General features: G+C 43.5%; 1 long non-coding RNA gene across 2 annotated transcripts in view; it reads right to left on the bottom strand.

Moving 5' to 3' along the window:
• The window catches only part of LOC109280905 (uncharacterized), a 193,315-nt gene that overhangs the window by 159,320 nt on the left and 14,332 nt on the right, over positions 1 to 19,663 (bottom strand). For both annotated transcript variants that reach the window (XR_009464408.1, XR_009464409.1), the window contains exon 2: positions 4,068 to 4,148. This is a non-coding gene — a long non-coding RNA (uncharacterized LOC109280905). The remainder of the gene's footprint in view (positions 1 to 4,067; positions 4,149 to 19,663) is intronic.

The following is a 19,663-nucleotide window of genomic DNA, read 5'->3' on the forward strand; positions in this document are numbered from 1 at the left end:
AGACTCACCCAAACTAGCTATCCATGTGGTAATTCCAGAACCAGAGGCCAACAGCTGCATTAGTACAGGGTTGTTCCCCAGCAAATTAACTCTTCTGAGCAAAGCCTATTAGCCTGGGACTAGAGCCATGCTAACACAGCCAGACTGGTTCCAGTTCTGCAGCTAGGGCCTTCACAGCTAGCTCAGGGTACCTTTGAACAGGAATTGTGCCCCGTAGATAATATTCTTTAGGCAGAGTGAAGTGATGCCTAGACAATTTCATCATGCTAATGAGAAGACCGATTGCTGCTCTGGCATACCAGATACAGCTGCCACATACATATACAGGGATAAATTCTTGCAGTCCCCAGTCTGGCAAACCTATCACCGACCTCAATGCGAGTTTTGCAGAAATAAAGTTTACAATGATTTGACCCATAGTTTTTAAGGCAGTTTGGGACCCTTTACAACTAGGGCGTGCTGAAAATAAAAAAGTTATTAATATGTAAATATTTTCCAGCCTACTTACTCTTTCACTCCTACAATTCTACATTTCTGGGTGCGTTTCTGCCCCAACCTTCTCTGACCGCGCAGTGGGTGGTAGATCTAGAGCTGACACTCCAGTTGGTGCGGTCTTCGTGTGTTTTCCTTAATGATTCTTTAAAATCCCCAAACACTTCCAAACAGCTATGCTGCCAGAAAATCTCCCAACAGAGCATGCTGCCTCTCCACTAGACTTCTCTACAGAGCCAACCATACCTGTTGCGAGAGGCTCTGTAGCATAGGCAAGCTCTACACTTACTGGCTAGTCACAATACCACCTTCAGTCCAGCTGAACCAATGTGTCTGGCTACCATTGCTTCCCCACAGCATAAAATTGCACCAGCTCATCCAAACGTCCTTGCCCCAGTCAAAGCGCATTGCATTAGAAATTTACCCAGCACACATATCGCAGCTTTTTTTTTTTTGCCTAGTCAAAAAGAGCCATACTGTAAGACTGAAGAATCCAGTGGACAGGAAGAAGTAGCTATGTGATATAAAACCATTTAAAACTCCTGCCTTTTCATTTGCTGGGTAGTTCCCACAGCTGTTTCAGTTAACACCCTGAGAATTAGTCATCCTGATCCACCCCCTCCATTACCCATTGCAACCAAACCAGGTGCAGTCCGACAGCTCTGGAGTCACTCATCTGCACAAGTGCAGCCATATGTTTGAGCTGGAAGCTGGGTCACTACCAACCGTTCAGAAGGCGCATGTACTCGCCACATACGCACACACATGGGACATTAGGTCACATAAGAGTGGCAGAAACATCTGGGATTTCTGAGCAAGCAGGAAAAAAAAAAATAGATCTGTCAGCCTGAAACAACACTTTACTGCACTCCTGTGGCTCTGTGTACAAAGCCTTGTAAAACCTCCATCAGGGCTACTTCAAGGGTCAGACGGTATTGCTGGAGGGGGCAGGGGAAGGGGGTGGGGAGGGTAGAAAGAGGGGACAGAAGAGCCTGCAGATCCCTTTACCGAATCTGACTGATCTGAGGAGAGGGCAGTTTTGCATTCAAATGATCATAATTTGCCATCAGCCAGGAGGGCCTAAGGACTCTGCAAATATTTTGGTTTTCATGGGACTTCTCAAGCTTGTGTGTCAGGAGCAATGCAAGAGGGAGAACCCGGAAATGGAAGATCTGGATTTAACTGACTGCAAAGATGTAACAGGTGACAATGCAAGCTTCCCACCCTCATCTCATCAGCGTAGGGGAACCTATTCGGAGGAGTGTTTACACTACACATTTTTTCGTTAAAAGCTCTGCGGGAGGGAGGCAGAACAGTGGGAAGTCTTGCAAAGGGGGAAAAAAGGAATGACCTCTTCTTGCCTTGGTCTGCTTAGCCCATACAACCCTCTCCTTCGCAGCAACCACTTCCGACAAGGATACTAATTCTCTCTCGTGGGGGTGGTAGCATTTATGCTGCGGTGCCCTGACCCTTGAGAGTGCCAGCCAGCAAACAGAACCGACTTTTAGCTCCTACTGACCAGGGCTACATTTGAACTACCAACACAGAGGTGAAACATTTGCTATTACTGCCAGTTCCCTAATCCAGCAAACTTTCAAAACTTCCCTTAGAACATGGGCTAACATCTTAACATGGGCGCTACCTTGCAGTCATCTTTTCTGTGATCACACACCTCATTTCTTCCCTTTGTGATCTCAGAACCTTCTCATGGAAGCTATAGTAACCACTTAAACAGGAAAGTAGTATTAGGAGGGTAATTAATTTATTTTTAGCTGCCTTTTAATTAAATTGAGCAGCTGGAAGAAGACAAGCATCCAGTACCATGTGACCAGCCCGTTCTCCACTGACCATATTTTGGAGCCTTTTTGTTCTAGCCTATCCAAGCTTTTTTGTTTTTAAAACTGAACTAATCAATGGATTAACTAACTAGCAGCAATGGAAGGGTGCAAGGCAGAAAGCATCTGGAAAAGTTGTTGTGCACCAGGCACTCTGTAGTATTAACAAATACTAGAGACACAGCAACAACATACTACTCTAACAAGAATATGGGCATTTCTCTCCTCGCATAACACAGCACAGAGCTTCAAGAAAGCAGTGAGCGCCTGCTATGGAAAGCAGATGCGAGGGAGGGTGGAAAGGTTCAGTATGATTATTCAGTTTTTAGCCATGCAAACATCTAGTTTCCATACATACATCAGTGGTTTTCAAAAGGGACTATTCCGACTCAGACAAAATACAGTTTCCCTCCACATGTAGAGCATATCTTTGCTGGCATAAGGAATGGCTTTAACACATCTATCTTTCATTCTTACCACCCAAGGCCTTCTCAAAGCATGCACTGCTTCCTTATCTTTGTTGCTAAAGTTTTCCCAAGAGCTGGGTATAAATGGACATTGTGTGTGTATGCATTTGAGTTACATTCACATGCACTATATAGAAGGTGCGTGCATACACACACACACACACACACACACACACACACACACAGGTATGTACCTAGTACCAAAGACAACAGGAATGTAAATATGTTTTAAGCCTAATTATGGAAAGTACTTTGGCAAGAGGCAAACAGGGACACAAAGTACTATTTAGATTCTTCAAGCTATGGCCTCCATTCAATACACAATCAACAATATTTAGACAGTATGGTCTAGTTCCTTCCTTCACAAGGTAACTTCCTCAGTCTGGCAGGCCTCAAGCTTGCAATAAAATGACCTTATGTTTAAGGACAGTGTCAAATTAAATAAACGGCTAAAGGAAAAGTTTGATCTCTGTCTCAGCATATGCACAGTTGTTTCACTGGTTCCCTTCTGCTTTGTCTTTAGGGTACAGGCAGCTTTTCTCCACTTGAACTGAACTGAAAAGTTACTGAAGCAAATCTTACAGTGCTACCTTGGCAGTACACCAGAAGTGTAAGATCACTCCCTGATCCTGCTAGCCTGTACAACACGCAGAGAAATCACTATGCAGAGCAGACTGACAGGAGCGGCACAACGTGCTGGAAATAAAGCTGAAGAACGGATGACACTGCTAACCTTGCGCTTTCTCCTGACATCAATCAAGCAGCGGTCTGGAGTACCGGTCCTGTCCCCGCTCCCTGGCCTCCCGTGTTCCTCAGGCAACAGCTTTTCTACAACATGACTCCACAATGATGCTTTGGGCTGGTCCAGCTCAGCTAGCCCGATTCTCTTGTTCACCATTCAGAGTCCCCCCTGTTCCAATCTGCTACCTGTAACATTATGTGCCAGACCACGTGGCACACCAGCTTCCTTCCAAAAGTCTGGCTCTAAACCCAAATAAAACCATTTCTAAACCCAAATAAAACCATGCCACTCGGCATTTATGTGCAGCAATTCAAAGACCTTATTTTCACATCTGACAGAGCTCTCACCTGAATAAATTCATTTTAAGTGCCACTTTTCCATTGGTGGATTATGAAATGTTGGGAGGTCTGCTGCCTCTTTTGCCTCAATGGATGCTGCAGCCAGGGACCAAAAGGTAATAGACTACACGCTACCCATAATGCTACTGGTACACACAATCATCACCACCACGCAGCACTGCAGGGTACTCACCCAGTCAGCCGCAGGCCTTCTCATCTGATCGGCAGGGTGGCACACGCAGTGAAATTATGAGCTCAGCAACAACAGTCATTCCTTGGTTGCCAAAGGAGGGATGAAAAAAAAGAGGAAATTGATAATTTATAATATCAAGTGGAACTCCAGTAGGAGAAAAGCCAGCTGAAAATAAAACTGGTAAGGTAAAAAACCTCTTCCTGATCCCAACCTCTTTCCCCTCCTGTTTGCATTCATTGAAAACAAACTCCTCTGCTTCACCCAAAGTTTGCTCATACCAGGGCTGGAATTTGCACATTAAAATGCCCTGTTATCATGCATGGCTTCCACTGTACTTCATTATAAACTACTGACAGGCCCAAGTTACAAATGCTCCATCAGATTCAACCCCTTCCAACCACAAAGTTCATCAAATTTCTGATTTAGACTTTAGTCTGCTATAGACCAGAATGCCACTGCACTCGAAAATTATATAGTGTGCTTGTGTTATACTGCGCACAGACTACATACACTCCAAGTACGTATGTCAGTAAACTGACCAGAAGATCTTGCAAACATTAACAAATGCTGCCACTGCTATTTGAAAAAAAAAGAGTTCCAGCAATTAGTTCTGGGCAGCAGTATTGAAAGTTAGTGCTCTGAAAAACTTAGTCTAATAGAAACAGATTCCCTGGGTAGACCTAGGGATAGAAGTCATCCGGAGAGCTACATTGGGGTGCGATTACTGGTCATATGAGAATATTATCCTTCGGTCCATACCCCATAGGCATCACTGAAGCTGTAGAAAGGACTGAATGTAGAGAGTAATCACTTGTGCAAGAGGCAGGGAAGAGCTTAGAACATAGGTGGTAAGACAGGAAATGAATGGAAGGAAGGAACTACTGTAATGCTATGTCTGAGCTGCATCCCTGTTGAGTTCAGAGCCACCGAGGAGGAAGTAAGCCCCACTCGCTCACCACATGTTCCACATGCACCCACACCCAGTAATTAGGCAATATAAATGGCTTACAGGCCCTGAGCACAGCCCCTACCACTGCACTCAGTCTTTCCATCCTGGGAGATCCTGAAAACAGCAACAGTGCAACACCCTCAGGACCACCCTCAGCTCTCCATACTACCTAATCATGCAGCTTGGGTGCACACAGAGTGGAAGCAAGTAGGCAGGACTTGTTATCCATAGCTGTGGCCTCACATTCACCCAGGAGGCAGTGGAGACATGGCCTAAGAGTACACCTACATGGAATAATGCAGTGTGTTGGAGACCTCAGAACTAGCGCTATGACCACAACAGTACACCAAGGCTAGTGTTGGCGGTAGCATGCAGGGAAAAGTAAGGGGCACCCTCAGCAAGGGAGACCAAGGCAAAGCTATGTATGCAATTGAAAGGGACAGACCTACAATTTAAACTTCACGCCTCCAGGGTCCCAATTCAGCAATAAAAATATAAGCATGTCCACTACTGTCACATGAAGTCAACAGGACTTCCACACGTGCTCAAGTGAACGTGGGCTGCAAACCTGAAAGCAGTGGGAGTTTTGGATGTGAATCATCAGTGATTCATTGTTGTTTACTTGTACCATGGAAACAGCAGACTTAAAAATAAATCGCCTGGAATATGTAGAAGGGACACGATACTACAGAGCATCCCCTGGCTGAGGGTCAACAAGGAAAACAATTGTCCGAGCCATGCAGGAACCCAGGGCGATGCGTCGTGTTAGGAAGCACGTTAAGTAACGTGATGTCAAACGTGACTAAGCACATTACGTAAAGAAGGACTAGTCATGTTTCAAAGCCACATGAGCTGATCATGCTTTGCCCCAGAGCCTTAAAAAAAAAATGAAGCTTTGTATAAGCCTCTTTCCTCATACTACTGCAGAGGGGTCTCCAAGCCCACCAAGCATCTTTCTGGCAGGAAGGAAACGTGCTCAAGTTCACTCTATCCACACAGGGAAATTTCAAGCTGTTAAAATAAATAAGGGCATTTGGCAGAGATGGTTGCAGCCAGAGTTTTTCCATATATCGATGCTTTCACAGTAATGCAGAGCCGGAGGCACTAGGTGGCAAAAAAGGCCAACAGGTCCTTGCTACTTACCTTCTGGAAAGGACTCACAGGTCTATAATCTTTCAAGTGGCTCCCTCCCTACTGTAGTATGCATTAACAGCCACAGCCTCACGATCACAGTGTAATGTTTCCAGTGAATATCTGGATGGAAGTCTCAAAATTAGAAAGGAAAGAAGAGTTGGGTTTTTTTTTAAACCCAGTAATTTAATAAATAGCTAAACTACAGACTGCATCTCAGCTGCTTAGATTTTTCTGCACTTTTTCCTTTGTGGTAATTGCAGCACAATAAAGAACTAAAATAAACAGCAATCAAAAAAAGTGGATAAAATGGCCTGTATTCCAGATGAGAAACATCTGCAGTTAGAACAATGTAAGCTTTCTTTCCTTCCTTTCTCAGCAATTATTTGGATACCGTCACACTGTCACAGGTAAAATGACCCGCTCCCAGCCTCCCCCCTCTCTTCACAAATAAAGCCGGTATTTGGGGGGTGGGAAGGAAGGAGTCAATGAAGAGTAGTGGCTTAATATGAGAAAAACAAACAAACATGTCAGGATTTGTTTCCATGCCTGGAGTTGAGCAGTTGAGGACACTCATTTGTTTCTGGTTAAAACTTTCCAAGTGGATGCAAAGAAACCAAAAATACTTTGGAATTTAAAAATATACTGCTCCTTTTCTTTTTTCCATACACTAAAATGGAAGAGTCAATGATGGGGTTAGACCCATGTATTCACTGTTTGGTTGTAGCACCACACCCAACAGCAGAAAGGAAAAAAAGGAAGAAAAAAAGAGAGAGAGAGAGAGAAAGCATGTCATTAATTATAGGAAGTTCTGCTGCCATCACAGTAATATACTATTATCTGTTTTCAATAAAGTTTTAGAAAGAAACTGATATTCAGCTTAACAAAACACAGTCAGAAAGGGATTCCAAAACAAATCCACATCTACCTAGAAGGAGATGTACATATACCCTAGCTGGAGCAGTTGTAAGTGAATCGGAAAGAAAAGTTTAAGGGAGAATGTGATGGAAGCTGCACTATTACTTGAGTCCTGTATTACAGATGGCTTCTGCTCTGCACTGATGGAGTACAGCTAGGGCTCACAATACTACAATTATTTTGAGGTAGATAGACCAGTATGAATCACCTTGACCTCACTGCTTTGACTCTACTGAAATTTTTAAAAAGTGCACAGGTCATCGGTAACTTCCCCAAAGTCGCACGGAAATCCTGTGGCAAAATCAGAAATAGAAATGCAGAATTCCAGACTGGTCATAATGTTTCCTGAACCACGTGCACACTCTTGCAGTCCTATCCATTCATAAAACATTGCTGTCATTATTGTTGGTGCTGCTGCTATTTGCTTCTATGCTGTGACCTAGCTCCTGGTTGGCAGAAAGTACCAAAACAGCTGTTTGTTTTGAGCAGAAGCAAACTTTAGTTTATTAAAAATGTTTATTAAAATGTTTGTTTATTAAAATTAGTTTATTAAAAATGTTTTATAAGATGACAGAAATTCAATCTATCAGGTAAAAAGAACTACTGTGAGCAAAACAGCATAAAGGACTTTTTTTTTTTAATGTCAACAAAAATTGAGACATGCATATGACTTTAGTCTGTGGTTGTGAGATTGGGTTTTTTGAGCTTTTTTTTTTTTTTTTTGTAATGCAGCCCTGGCAAAGCAAACAGCTGAAGAGTCCTCCTTGTGCTTTGATCCTCCCTGTGGAGAAAAAACCATGAAGTGTTTGTTAAAAATCCTAATCCGATTTAAACCAGCTTTTGAACGAGTTAGGGGAGGAAGCGCTGGCTACTGATCTCCCACCCAGCAGTATTTCAAAAGCTATGTCAGTCTGGTTTTCAAAGGCAGGTATTCTGCTTACATGCGACTGTGGCTTGGGCCAAAAACCCAGTCATCCCCGTGGTAAAGATTGTTCAAAACAGTCAACAGTTTTATTCTTTTTTTAGGGTCCCTTTCCTGAGGAAAGCAGCATTTAGCAGAGGCAGGAACAATGAAGCCAGTTGGGGTAAGCTGAACACTCCTTGCTCAAAGGATGAAGGAGATGTTTTGCTTGACCCTAGAAAGCCTTCCTGGTAATGAAGCTGTTCTCAGCTCTGAGCCTGGGGTGCTGAGGTCTCTGCTCTACTAATTCAGCTCATCACCTGACTGCATTCTCTCTCTCAATTCAACCACACCACTTTGCAGCAAGGCATCCTAATCCCGTCCTAAGCGGGTGGTAGAATTGTAGCAAGAATTTAGCTATCAGCCCTTACCCTTCCCAGTACTCTATGCAGAAGACAAAACAGGTCAATGGATCCTTAAAACAGAGGCATATAATGGGGTATAGTCACTGTATATGATCACACATCCCTAAATTTAAGCTAGTTTTGCAGACTTTTGAAAGAGATAACGTATCATTTACATTGCCAGTATCTGGTCAAGTATCATCATTGCTGGTGTGTTAGATTATATGGATAGACCAGTTCTTGTTCCAGCCAAATAAAAAATGGATAGCAGGTTTTGCACTAGTTAGCCAGTTGTAAAACCCAGCCAGCCTGCTGCTATGGTCAAACTGACCACATGTACAGTTATATTAATGCACAATGAATATTAATTTAGTTATATATACATATAGATACATCAGGTTCTGGAAATAAGAGTAGTAACAAGCTTGAAGTGGTTACAAGACAAGGGACTGCTAGCAACAACACTGTATTGCATTACATCTAAAATAGACACTGAAATCTATTTGGATATAAAGGATGATGTTCTATATAGAAGAATGAAGAAAACAGGGTGGGTTTTTTTTAATTGATGTAATTTTTCCAAGCATTTTGTGACATCTTCATTCACAGAGGCCAGGTGTTAACAGAAGGGGGTGATGCCTCCAAGTAGCAGTTAATAACAGGAAGGGTTGGAATTAACCAATTCACACCTACTGTCCTGGAGGCCTTACTTTGCCAGGTGCTGACTGCTGGAAACAGCTGTGATCAAATTACAATTTGTAAATCTTTTTCTAGGTGATGAAGGAAGCAAACGGTGATCTTGGGAAAACAAGACAGCACAACCATTTATCCTAGAGAGCAACTCTGACTTTATTGTTCATTCCTATTGTATTCAGTGATGGATGCCTGGAAGCAGAACAGCCCATAAGTCAGTAGTTCCTACCAACTGTGCTCTTTCCAAACAAACTGGAAACAGATATTGCTTTTGTTCATTTTGTTTCCATAAACCTCAAAATAACCTACCTAGAGGAAAACAGCCCCCAGATATATCTTTATCAGCCCTCATAAGCACATTTTGTAGTGTTGATAGTTGCCCAAGTACAACAACATTTGATTTGGGAACTCCTGACTCCTAGGACTTCATTTTGAGAAACGGTGATATTTAGTGGTTAAGGAGCATGAAAGAGTGAGAAGAGTCAGTCAGTCTAGTCCTGACTGTTACAAGCTTCCTGGGTGGTCATGAAACCAGTCATGCCTCACTAGACCCATCCAAACACGTGCCTACATACTTTGGTGATGGGGATGTGGGAAGTGAAGGGACACTGTCATTTTTTATTGGCAAGGCAATGGAACAGAGGTCAGATAAATCACTGTGGGGAAAGGCTGATGCACACCTAAGGGTGCACCTTCTGCCACTTCTTTATAAACTGACAACAATCACAAACCTTCATGTACAGTATAGGCAGGTAGAGAGCCAGTTCATATAAGTGCTGGGTTTAAAGCAGAATCCTAAATAAAATAGGCCAAATTTCAGGGCACAGTATTTAGACTCTATAGACGTACTAGATTTAAAGCACGTTACCTAAAGCACATTAATTGAAGGTGTAGACACACCCTATTCCTTGTAAATATTTTAAACTAAACCAGAAGAAATGAGAACCCCGCTTGCTCATATAATATATATATTTTTATTGCCTTTTATCATTTTAATATGTGAAATGGATTGGCTGAAGCATTATATAACATATCCAAGGACTTCCCTCTTTTTATATAGCTCTTCTTGGAAAGTCAGGTCAAAAGCCTTTGGATCTTGGAACTCAAGCCCTAGTTTAATTCCTCTCAATACAGCAACTCTATAAAGTGTTCCGCATCCTAAGGAGGGTCAACGTTTGGTGAGAACACCTAGCTACCACATGGTAGCTAAATAAATAGTACCAGCATCTTGACATGCTCAGAATTAAAAAAATATATATTGGGAGAGTTTCCAAGCAGTCTCAAGGTGATCAACAGCTAAAAAACTACTCATCTTAAATCACTTGTGGTTTCTATGTAACCCTACACTGTTTCTAACAAAATCAGTATTACCATGTATATATAATTTACTCTTATTTTAACAGTATAGCATTAGAATTAGGATTAATGTGCACCACTTCAGAATGCCCATAATAACCTTGTATTGGAAGGTATTTTAAAATAACTTGATAAAGTACATTGGGTCTGGAGGGCATGGGGGTGAAGAGGGAGGAGAGCAAGAGGAAAACACAAACATAATCCCAATGGTCTTAAAGAGGTATTTAAAAACAATTTACAGAAAACTAGTGTTACCATATTTTCCATAATACAATATATTTCACCCCATCATAATAGCCTTCTGCACCACACCCTGTTAAATTTATTTCAGTAGTTCTTCTTCCTCTTTTGACTCCACATATCTGTTTTGGGGTCAACCAGAAGTGTCAGTGATTTGTATAACTACAGCTGTCTCTTGAGCTTTTTTAGCATTTACTGAAAAATGAAAGTTGGCTACTCAGTGTAGTAACCATCTTAATCCAGAATTTTTTGAATTAATAATAATAATCATTACTGTAGACCTAAATCAAGACTCAAGAGACTCATGTGTGGTAGGTGCTGTACATAAATAAAGAAAATCTTGGCCTTGGAGAGCATCCGAAGGATTACAGCCACAAGAACATCAAGAGCGCCGAGATCCAAGCCATCTTTATACTGAAACAAAACAAAATCCTGACCCAGACCTCTATAAACATTGGGCATGTTTGGGCCAGGAGCTAAATTATACAGCTCAGATATCTATAGTCTTGTGAAATTGTTTCTCAGATGTATGTTCCATAAAAGAAGTCCTAGAGGCATAGTTTTCACCACGAGAAGGAAAGGCGCTATATACAGTGGGATCAAAAATATGCTCTCACTAGGATTACGGAACAGTTTACGTGGCAGAAGCTGATATGCATTTTTTTTGCCCTAACTTATGGTTTAAAGCCCAACTACAGAGTAGCCCAGAGGAAGTAAGGCTCTGTCTGACCCTGCTAAATCAATGTAATCCCTCACACAGGTAAGTCACCATGTGCATTTGCAGAATTGAAGTGCTAGTGGGTAGCACAGTTTTGGGGAGAAAGTTTGTCCAACAGCATGGTTCCCGGGGAAAAAAATCCTCTTCACAGGGATCAAGGAAGCCATACGTGTTCCATCACGGCTGAAGCTATCATGTTACTGGTCCCAGTGTGAACAAGGCTTAGAAGTCTGTCATAGCTTGACAGCTCATCGCCATTGTATTATAAATAACTTTCAAAGGCAGGATTGGAGACGGGAACCAAAAAACATCCCCCCCCTTCTCAGAACAATCTTTTCAAAAGCAAAATGACCTTTTCTTCAGTAGGATGTGCACGCATAGCAAGAATGTCATTTGTTAAGGAAGCAATCCCTTTTCAAACAATTCCAGTGCACACGCCCCCTTTGCAAGTCAAAAATCTCTGCTTTACATCACACCCAAGAGCTTTTAAATGACATCTCCTTTTTCCGGGATGGAAAAATCACAGTCAGCATTTGTATATAAATATTATTACACAGTTTGAATTTACAAGCCAGGAAACAGAGCGTGCTGCATGACAACGCGCTAAGAATTCCTAGCTGTATTTTTTTTGTTTGGTTTTTTTGTTTTTTGTTTTTTTTAAGATGGGAAAAACCAGAACTATTTGTACAGCAAGTTCACTGTCACACACGACATCCTGTTACGGCAGCCTGCAGTTCAGACGGCGATGGAATCAACATTCGATTCTCAAATTAGAGTGCACTTGAAAGGGGAGGGAGGGGAAGAGGAAAAACCAAAAATACAGAACAAAACAAAAAACCCCAAAAAACAGTATTGCTGCTTATACTCTTCAATATGACAAATGAACTCAAGACAATGCAAATGTTCAGTCCCAGCCAGTGGGGTTGGATAGGTCCTTTCCTCCCACCTCTTGCTGGTAGAGAATGTTCTGCGAATCGTGATGTTTTAATCAGGAGTGTCAGTCATTTCAATTCGTTTAAAAATGATGCAGATGAAGAGTCCATATCCAGCTGCATTCATTGTAAAGTAATCTCTCTCAAGAATAGAGGTACATTGTCCTGAACTACAGGCCTGTATTTAGCCTGTGGCTAAAACCAAGTGTGGCATCAGAGTAATATGTGAAAAATCTTCTTTCTACTTATTAGAGCGGTGCTTAGCAGTCACAGTCCCCCTAGTGACTCACAATAGCGTTGGGGGATTCGGGACTTAAAGTCCTTTATCAGGAGACTTTAATCTTCCCTTGCAGGAAGACAGCTGACGTGCCAGTACTGTGGGTCTTTCCCCCTCTCTAAATGAGAAATGAAACAGCCAGAAGCTGCAAACTCTTACTTCCCCCAGTCCAAAAAAAGATAATAGGATTAGAGAGAACTATTTCATCTAATTCTATCTAGTCCTCCCATCTCATATAATTATACTTTTTACCAAATTACTAGGAATTCATCAACATGTCCTGCTGTAGCTTCCTAGCCATCCACAGATAATGGCTTGCTTTTGAAAGCCACCTATATGTATATGAGCACAATATCCTATTTAACAATGAAAACAAAACACTTTGGGGGGAGGGAGAAAGAAGGGGGGGGTGGAAATGACAGATTACAAATCTGACCAAATCCCTGATGTCTTGAAAGCCTCCATATGAAATAAATTCTACTCAGAAATCTTGAGGGCACAAGAGGCAGAATTGTCCAGGAACATCTGTGTAGCCATTTGAAGCCTGGTAACAAAGCTAGAAGATTCACTCCCTGCTGAGGGTTGGCAATACCATGCCCTGATTGTGTTAAGGGACAGAGCAGCCAGGCTGAGACCAGTGTGAAGTGAGGGCTCCAGTGCTGCTAAATGCAATAATCTACATGGGAATCCAACCAGGAAGAAGGCACTCAGGGAGGACTATGATCATTTGAACGACTGAGACTTGTGACGTCCATCGTAATCCTAACAAAAGCAAAGTGGATGTAACCATCTGCAATACATTAATAAGAGTGTACTGGAGTACCAAGGAGAGCCACAGACCTAAAATACTACAAGCAATTCTCTTTTAACTTTTAAAAAGATATGCCTGCCATGTATTGGACCCTGCTCTTGGTCTTACTGAAGAAAACAATAAAGCTCCCATTGGCTTCATTGATAGGATCAGAGCCTGTACGCCTTCTGCTTCTCCATCGCCAGCTCAAATCAAGCCCTAGCTGGTACAGCCCAGAAACTATTATAACTGGCAGCCATAAGAGATCTATGCAAAACTAAATTTGGATGGGGGAGGAGGAAGAGAGAGGAGTCTGCTCCACTTCATAGATTTCACAGACGTTAGGGCTAGAAGGGACTTCGGAAGATCATTGAGTCCAGTCCCTTGCCCCAGGGGCAGGAAGTCAGCTGGGGTCATAGGATGCCAGCAAGATAAACGTCCAAATGTCTCTGAAAGGAATCCAGAGCAGGTGTTTCCACCACCTCTGGAGGCAGACTATTCCAGGCCTTGGGGGCTCGGACTATAAAGAAGTTCTTCCTTATGTCCAGCCTGAAACAGTGTCTTGGAGGAGTTTGTGACCGTTCGACCTTGTCATCCCTTAGGGCGCTCTGGTGAACAAACGTTCCCCCAGACCCTGATGTACACCCCTTATGTACTTATAAGCACTAGGGCTATGCGAAACGGCACCATTCTGCTTCAACGGAACAGCGTTTCATTTTGAATTTAGTTTTGACTCGAAACTGCTGTTCTGTTTTGTTTAATCAAAGCAGTATCACTGTTTCGACCATAGGCTATAATGGGGAAGCTCAAAACAGCCTATAACTTAGTCATTTCCTGCCTGATTTACATGAAACTTGCAGGAATGGTAGCCCCTTCTGAGGGCATGAAACCTGCCAAGTGTCAAGGAGATAGGTGCAGGGGTTGCAGGGAAACTGCACCTCAAAGCCTTGAAAGCAAAAAACTCTGGTCACACGTGTGTGTTAAGGCACAGCAGGGTCAAAACTGCAGGCTTGCTAGCCCTGGTTAAGGCCACAAAGCCTGCCAAGTTTCAAGGTGATAGGTGCAGGGGTTTGGGGAAGCTGCACCTCAAGTTGCGGACAAGCAAAACCCGTGACGGGTGACACTGTGTGCGTTAAGGCGCAGCAGGGTGAAAGCAGCAGGGATGCTAGCCCCTGCTGAGGCCACCAAGCCTGCCGGCTGTCAAGGAAATCGGTGCAGGGGGGTTCTGGGGCCCTGCATCCCTAGCTGCTGACAGGCAAAACTCGTGACATGGGTGGGTGACATTGTGTGTGCGTTACGGTGCGCCCTCACTCAACTGACACCAAGGCAGAAAGTAGGACAATTCATAGATTCATAGATGTTAGGGTCGGAAGGGACCTCAATAGATCATCGAGTCTGACCCCCTGCATAAGCAGGAAAGAGTGCTGGGTCTAGATGACCCCAGCTAGATACCTATCTAACCTCCTCTTGAAGACCCCCAGGGTAGGGGAGAGCACCACCTCCCTTGGGAGCCCGTTCCAGACCTTGGCCACTCGAACGGTGAAGAAGTTCTTCCTAATGTCCAGTCTAATCTGCTCTCTGCTAACTTGTGGCCATTATTTCTAGTAACCCCCGGGGGCGCCTTGGTGAGTAAAGCCTCACCAATTCCCTTCTGTGCCCCCGTGATGAACTTATAGGCATCCACAAGGTCGCCTCTCAACCTTCTCTTGCGGAGGCTGAAGAGGTCCAGATGCCCTAGTCTCTCCTCATAGGGCTTGGCCTGCAAGCCCTTAACCATACGCGTGGCCCTTCTCTGGACCCTCTCCAGGTTATCCGCATCCCTCTTGAAATGTGGCACCCAAAACTGCACGCAGTACTCCAACTGCGGTCTGACCAGCGCCCGATAGAGGGGAAGTATCACCTTCTTGGTTCTGTTCGTCATGCATCTGCTGATGCACGATAAAGTGCCATTGGCTTTTCTGATGGCTTCGTCACACTGACGACTCATGTTCATCTTGCAGTTCACTAGGACTCCAAGATCCCTTTCCGCTTCCATTCCACCAAGCAGGTGATTTCCTAGGCTGTAGGTGTGCTGGATGTTTTTCCTCCCTAGGTGCAGCACTTTGCATTTCTTCAAACAATGCTGCCTTTTATGCAGTTTTTCCATCCCTCCCCTGGAGCACTGGGATTGGGAGAGACCTCAGGGAAAGGTGACAATCATTGGCCAGCTACACAGTCAATAATGAGAGCAGTCCTTCCCCCTACCCCTCCTTACTTTAGTTTCCGTTTCGCTGCAGGCAAGCCCAGCTTGAGTTTTGAAATTTTGGAAACGCTTCGGCTTGCCTCATTTCGTTTCAAGGCTGTTTTGAAGCTCTCTGCTTTGAGCTCAAAACGAGTCAAAATGAAACTGCTGACGAAATTTCACACAGCCCTAACAGGCAGCCACCAGGTCCCCCCTGAGCCTGCGCTTTTCCAGGCTGAAGAGTCCCAGGGGTGTCAGCCTCCCATCACAAGGCCTGTTCTCCTGCCCTCTGATCACACGCGTGGCTCTCCTCTGGACTCTTCCAAGCTTCGCCACGTCCTTTTTAAGTTGTGGAGCCCAGAATTGGATGCAGTACTCCAGCTGCGGCCTCACCAAGGCCAAGTACAGAGGGAGGAGGACATCCTGGGATCTGTAGACAGCCATCTCATTCGATCCTACTGGCATTCTTAGCAATGACTGCATGGGATTGAAGGAATCAACCAAGACCACTCATAATGGCTACTGAAGAGTGCTACATGGGGAAGCTGATGGCCTGAGTAGCCCTGAAACATGCTCTCAGCATAGAGGACTAGGCTTCTAAGTCTGCAAAGGACAGTATGTTTCACAGTAATGGTTTTTAGGGGTGCTTTTTATTTTTTAAGCTTGAAGACAAATTGGTGGGGGGAAGGTAGCGTTGCTTGAATGTATATGTCTAAGCAGAGTGGAGTCAGAAGGTCTGTATGTTGAGAAATCTAATTCTCCTTAAAAAGTTTAAATGAAATGTACCCTCCTTTGGCCTCTTTATTTCTGCAGTAAATAGTCACTTATTAGCAATCACTCTTCATAACACCCAGGGAGAAGGTGGTTTCTAACAATGAGACGGGAGGTGCTGCAGAAATGACCCTTTCCACTACAGTAAGCATTACTAAAAGGTCAGAAAATGCCTGTGTGAAATTAATGCACCATAACTGGTTGAAATCCTCTATTTAAAGTGTCAAGCCTGGGTAATTGGGCAACTGGGTGATTGTGAAGTGTGCCTGAAAGCTTGTCTAACATTTCTCCCAACTATATGGTTGGTCCAATCAAAGATACTGCAAACAAACCTTACTTCTTGCTACTTTCCCAGAAGTCATTCCAAGCAAGTGATGTCAATACCTTCTTGAGGACAGTTCAGGAGATTCCTGATCCCAAATTTCCTTTAATTAAGCAGATGATAGTAGCAATAGCCATGCCTCCAGCCAAATGTGCAACAGTGGACAAGATCACGGCCTTCTGGGCAGAATGGCCAAAAGCAGTGGCATGCTTCAGAGTAAGTGTCCATTGGCTTTTCCAGTTTACTATACTGCATTGCAGTATAGGCTCAAACAAACAGATACAGATAAGATATTAAGCAAACAAAACCTTTTCCATGAGGTATCAAACCCCAATGGATACAACACAGCATAAGTCTAGCTAATCCTCTCTCGGAGAAATACACCACCAGGAAACCACGATTCTGCCTTGTTATATGTGTTTACTACGTTATACATTACATAGCAAACTTATTACTTTATACTAGACAAGAGATCAGCCTTCGCCTCGCCAAAAATAATAGTAATCAGTTGATTTTAGTTAGGTGTCACACGAGACCCAGTGTAAAAGCAGTGTTGGAAAATAATGCATTCTAGGACACGTTGAACAAAACAGAGAGCTCCTGCACAATTCACAGAAAAGAAGGATGCTAATTAGAAAAGTGTTTCTGAGCTAAACGTCCACTACTGTGTGGTTAGAGAATACTGTCTCCAATAGCAACTGCGGGGGAAGTTCTAGGTAAACAGAATTTCATTACCCACAGTGGAATTTAACCAGGATTCAAAAGTTAGCAGCAACACTCCTACTCTTATGAAAGAGCTACTTAATGAATGTGAACAATCAGGACCTCAGCCGTAAAGCTTTATCTGAATCTTTTTACCTCTAGAGAAACTTCCCAGTCCTTTGGAGAAGGGATTGCTGTATCTGTACAGGCTAAGTACATGTCATTTCTTTATATGCACAGTGCCCAGCACAACAGAGCTTTAGTCCCAGGGCTCCAGATCCTAGCACAATAGGTCTATTTACTACTACACACACTCAACAGATTGATCGCTGAGCAAAAACACAAAAGCAACGAACACATGTGCATTTGTCAGTCATGTTAACACACAAGCACATTCTTCAAAGTCCAAACACCACTTTTCTATCTCAGAGGAAGGCTACTGCTTGCCCGGTGTGCTGAATATACCGTCTCCAGCAGAGACCAGTACTTGTGCTTCAGAGAATGGCTCGAACTGATGCCAACTAGAAATGGGCAGGGACAATTCTGCAGAGCTGCACAGCTACGGTTGCCTTCCCGACCCACACAGACAAGGTGGAGAGACCGCTACAACTGCACTGCAGGTGGATGGTTGTGAAACGTATCCAGCCCCCACATCTCCGGCTGCCTAACCTAATGCCCGGCGACTTCCACAGATGAACAACATCATGTAAAGCTGCATTCCTTTTGGCAAGCTAAATTTACCAGCCAATACTTTAATCAAATAACTCCCTTTTGTTTTAATGGAAGATGGTGGTAAAAGGAAGTGTTTACTGATTTTCACTATCCCCTTCAAAAGCTCCTCAATTAAGTCTTCTGTAAAACTCTTTTCCAACACAGAGCCCCACCTTTTGTCCTCACTTGTTTAGTGTCAATCTCTCCAAACCTAATAGTCTAGTAGTCGTTAGGTCCAGGAAATTGGGCTCCTTTGAACAGCTGAGGGCAATTGGAGCCATGGTGTCAGCTAAGAACCCTTCCACTCAGTTCCCCGCTCCTGTTCGGGTCCTCGATCCCACCGACAACCGCTGCACGTCCCCTCACTGCCCACGTCCACTGCTCTGCTGTGTCTCCCAACACCAGCTGCTCTGTTTCATTTGGGAAGCTCAGGGCAAGTGGCATCAGAGAATGGAAACACTAAGCTAAAGTTTCCATTTTTACTGATTTTTCTGGGCCAAAACTCTGCCTGGCTATAAAAAACTACAACAGTAGCTGTCCCTCGGACACAGTTTTTTAAACTAAGCAGAACAATACAAGGTTCAGTGAGCAGACTTCAACTCGCTCTCCAATTCTGCAGCACCAATACCCTCAATAAATGCCAGACCCGACGGTAAGTTTGGGGGCATTCTCCACTACTAGTTTCTTTCCTTTCTGGTGGACGGCTCTTCCTCACAACTCCAGTTCTGCCGACTAAACAAAACGTTGGACTTATTCAAACGATAGTCCCCTGAATTTGAGGAAGACACTGAAATCCGGATCCTAAAGCCAATCCTTCCCAAGGAATGTACAGCTCAAAAAAACATTTGTGCTTGGTTATGGGTTCTCCTTAGCAGCTCTTTCTGACCTCAGTTCAAAAAGCACAGAAAGCCAATGGAACTCTGCCATGTAGACAAGACCCAAGAGAAATAGCTTTGTTCTGTGCCAGCAATCCTTAACCATGGTGCTGTGGCACCTTGGGGTGCCTTGAGGTCCTTTAAAAGGGTGCCATGCAATAATAGCTGTGCAAACACCTACGTGTGAGTCACAAGACAAAAGCAAGGATTCCAAAAAGCAATCCACGATGTCAGAAACATTTCCTCCCAGGTTCTTTGCAACAGAAGAATAGTTATACAATTTTCCCCATAGTCAAAAAATGGGTGAAAGATAAGGGCTGGCATTTTCCAAGGGGTGCCTTGAGTCTAAAAAGGTTGAAAGCCACTGTCCTATCCAGAAAAGGAAAAAACTAAGGAGACCGAAGCAAGGGGGGTGGTTTCAGGTGGGACAGGAATCAATTGCTTCCATTGATAAGGGAGAACAGAACAAGACAAACCACAGCAGGAAAAACATGTTTTCAGCAGTAAGAAAAATCTTTTTAACCCTAAAAACATTTTGCCAGCAGGGACTACCCAAAAGAATCACCAATGCTGGAAATATTCAAGGCCAGCCTAGAAATCCATCTGTTAGTGATGGTTCACGAATAATTAAATCAGTCCTAATCTAATAGGAAGGGATGGGTTTGATGGCCCACTGGAGGTAAAA

Source organism: Alligator mississippiensis, chromosome 9 (genome assembly GCF_030867095.1).
Source record: "Alligator mississippiensis isolate rAllMis1 chromosome 9, rAllMis1, whole genome shotgun sequence".
Taxonomy (NCBI): Eukaryota; Metazoa; Chordata; order Crocodylia; family Alligatoridae; genus Alligator; species Alligator mississippiensis.